General features: G+C 42.0%; 1 protein-coding gene across 1 annotated transcript in view; it reads left to right on the forward strand.

Moving 5' to 3' along the window:
• The window catches only part of LOC104531480 (methyl-CpG-binding domain protein 2), a gene marked incomplete at its 5' end in the record, with an annotated part of 7242 nt that overhangs the window by 2097 nt on the left and 1785 nt on the right, over positions 1-3360 (forward strand). The window lies entirely within an intron of this gene.

The following is a 3360-nucleotide window of genomic DNA, read 5'->3' on the forward strand; positions in this document are numbered from 1 at the left end:
CTGCTTTGTCAGGGGGGTTGGACTGGATGATCTCCTGAGGTCCCTTCCAACCCCACCATGCTGTGATCCTGTGAATTTTTGTACACTCAGATGTCACTAATTTGAAACTCAGACCTGTCTCTAATATTGCACTTTCAAACATCTCCAACACTGTAAGAAATAAGGAATTTAGCCTCTGCATCCTCTAAATTCAGGTGAGAAAGACAAAGAAGAGCTATCGAGCTGTATGGGATCATCTCCTTGAGATGTCTTTTAGCAAGATTTGAAGGCCTCAGCTAACCTCACTGTTGGTCCCGTGAAGTTCAACGGGGGCCATGTAAGTCTATCCCCTTCAGATCTCAAAGGTGCATAATTCCACGTGTCCTGTTGATTCTCTTGACCTTCTTTGGGTTTTCCTTTTCACCTACTACACTTGATGTGTGTCAGGAGTTGCACTCAGGTCCGCTGAACCACAGATAATCACCAAAACACATGAAAGTTCTGCCACTTTTGTGGCAAGAGAAATTCCAAAGAATTCATATCTTGATGGATTCCAAACCCTTTCAGATTTCCCTCCTTGTTTTCTTTCTTCCCAAATCATTTCTCAGTGACTGAAATCTTTGGGAACTCATCCCTTGTCTTTTGACAATGACTATCCAGTAAAGATTTGCAGAACAGGCTCTTTTCAAACCTACCCCAGTTAAATCTTCTCCTCCTTCAGACAGGTTCTAACAGATGAAGCTGTAGGAAGATCTTCAAGATACCATTGTCCGTGTTCTTGTTCAGTCAAATTCCTTTCTCCTTGCTCACAACAGTGCATCTTTGGAAGAGAATACTTTAAACTTTAAACTTTAAACACTCTTCTTATTCTGTTTAAGAAATGTTTGCATTGAATGTGGATTAATTAATCCTATAGATCTAATAACGAAGCAGATCTTGGTGTGTCTCACTCTTGCTTTTTTTCCAAGCTAGAGCACTGCCTCAAGCTGTTTCCTGCTCCTCGTGGTTCTGAGGATTGCCATAGCTGGGAGGCTTGAGGAAGGGGGAGAACAGATTGTTCCAGTTGTTTTTATATAAAATTTGAGTGAGTTTTCAGTAAAATTCTCATTAAAAAAATCAGGAACAAATCAGTAGACATCATACTGCAGAATCTTAAGCAACTTGACAGCGTTCATAAACACTTCCCAGTGATCTGGTTTCTTTACACACAGGTTTCCAACACACATTTATCAATATTTTTTTGATATTATTAAGCAAAAGTCTGGAGGAACTCCAATCCTTGATCCCATGTGCACCCTTCATGCACACAGACATAAGTGCACACACGTGTACATCTTGTTTGAACACACCATGGAGCATAAATATTAATTGAGACAATCTTTGCTCAGGTTTCAAACAGCAACGATTCTGTTTTTAATATTGAGATAAAATAGAGGAGCCAGGGTGAGAACTGAAGTTGCTGGAGATCTTTATTCTTAATAAAACCTGAACCAGGTGGAGCACCTGTCACTTGAGATACAAATGTTGGACAAATGCAGTTTTGCAAATGGATTTGAATTCTTTTCCCCTGCAGATATATTTTCCTTACATAAATAATCTGTCTATATATCTCAGTCTCCTCCTTCTCATACCCAGGTATGCAAACTTCCTGTACACAGATTGTAAAGATACCAGTGCTGGATGTTCAAGTGAGACTGAAACACTGACTACAGTGACTATTTGTATATAAAGCTTAAGCAGATACCACTTCCAGTGTCGTTCCTCCCTGGTTCTTCAATCCTTGGCTGAGTTTCCTTCATAGAATCACAGAATCCCAGACTGGTTTGGGTTGGGAGGGACCTTCAAGCTCATCTAGTTCCAACCCCCCTGCCAGCAGCAGGGACACCTTCCACTAGATCAGGTTGCTCAAAGCCTCATCCAGCCTGGCCTTCAACAGTGCAGGGGGGAAGAGAACTTCCCTGCTCCTACTGGCCACACTGGTGCTGATCCAGGCCACGATGCCCTTGACCTTCTTGGCCACCTGGGCACTCTGCTGACTCCTGTGACTCATCAGTCACCCTCTAAGAATGTTTGGATGTTAATAATAAAATGGGAATGGATTCCTTTCCAGCACAAATTTCCTGTGAGCTTCCAGCGCTCCAGCAACCACAAATAGACTTTTATTTATCTGAGGGAAAGGAGCAGCTCCTGAGATGTTTGTGTTTGGTGGTTCTTGCAATGGAGAAGGTCATCTGGCATTTCTTCGTTGCCTGCATGAGAAATCAGAGTTGCTTAGCAGATTGTGGGTTTTTTTCCAGAGATTATGGCTCAGATTCTAGTTCACCATTAGTCACAACTAGCTTTTCTTGGACAAGAAACAATTTATGGAGGAAGCAATGTTTTCTAATTCTCCAAACAAAACCAAGCACAGCTGAGGTACAACTCTGCCCTTACGAGGTTTCAGAACAAGGAAGTGAATATTCTCCTCCACCCTCAGGACCTTGGCATTGCATTTCTGTGCTGCCTTCTCTGCCACAGGAAAAAAAACCCCTCAGGATAAGAAGTTTGAGTGATCAGAGATACATTTCTTACTCAGCAGGAGATTATTGCGTAAGGAATGACTTTTGGCAGAATGCATATTGATTAATTTCCTAGGAAATGGAACATTTGGCTGCTGGATCTTCCTGAATCTAGAATGATCAAAAGATTGGCAAATGAAGGACCTGGGGTTTAGGTTTTTTTTTCAGTTCTCTAACTAATTCTTCAAGCAAAACTAAAACTGAGCTATTTTTCATCTACCAACAGGATAAATACCCATAACTAACTGATGAATCCTCCAAATGGTTATTCATTTTGTATGATTAGTGAAATATCACATCATAACGATGATGAATCTTGAAATTCCAGTTCTTCACTCATTCCTGGTCCCACCAGGATTCTCATTACTGAATAACAGGGTCTTATGTTTGCTAATGCTTCTTTCCTGGAGGCATGAATCTTGTTTTTCGGGCTGTACTGGTGCATTCTCAGCAAAAAAGGTTGAACCCTATCAACGTACCCCGTGCTTCAGGGATGATGGTTCTCTCCAGGGTATTCAAGATGAGGAAAGTCCAGAGTCTGGATAACTCATTCCATTTTACAAGGAAACCTCTTAATTGTGAGCTGGTGGAGCAGATCATCTTGAGTGCCATCACACAGTACATGCAGGACAACCCAATGATCAGCATGGGCTGGTGAAAGGCAGGTCCTGCTTGGCTGATCTGATCTTCCACAACATGGTCACTCACTTAATGGATGAGGGAAAGGCTGTGGATGTTGTCTCTCTAGACTTTAGAGAAACCTTTGACACCATGTTCCCCAGCATAGTCCTGGAGAAACTGGTTGCTCATGGCTTGGATGGGG

This window comes from Antrostomus carolinensis, unplaced genomic scaffold (assembly GCF_000700745.2).
Source record: "Antrostomus carolinensis isolate BGI_N321 unplaced genomic scaffold, ASM70074v2 scaffold26929, whole genome shotgun sequence".
Classification (NCBI taxonomy): Eukaryota; Metazoa; Chordata; class Aves; order Caprimulgiformes; family Caprimulgidae; genus Antrostomus; species Antrostomus carolinensis.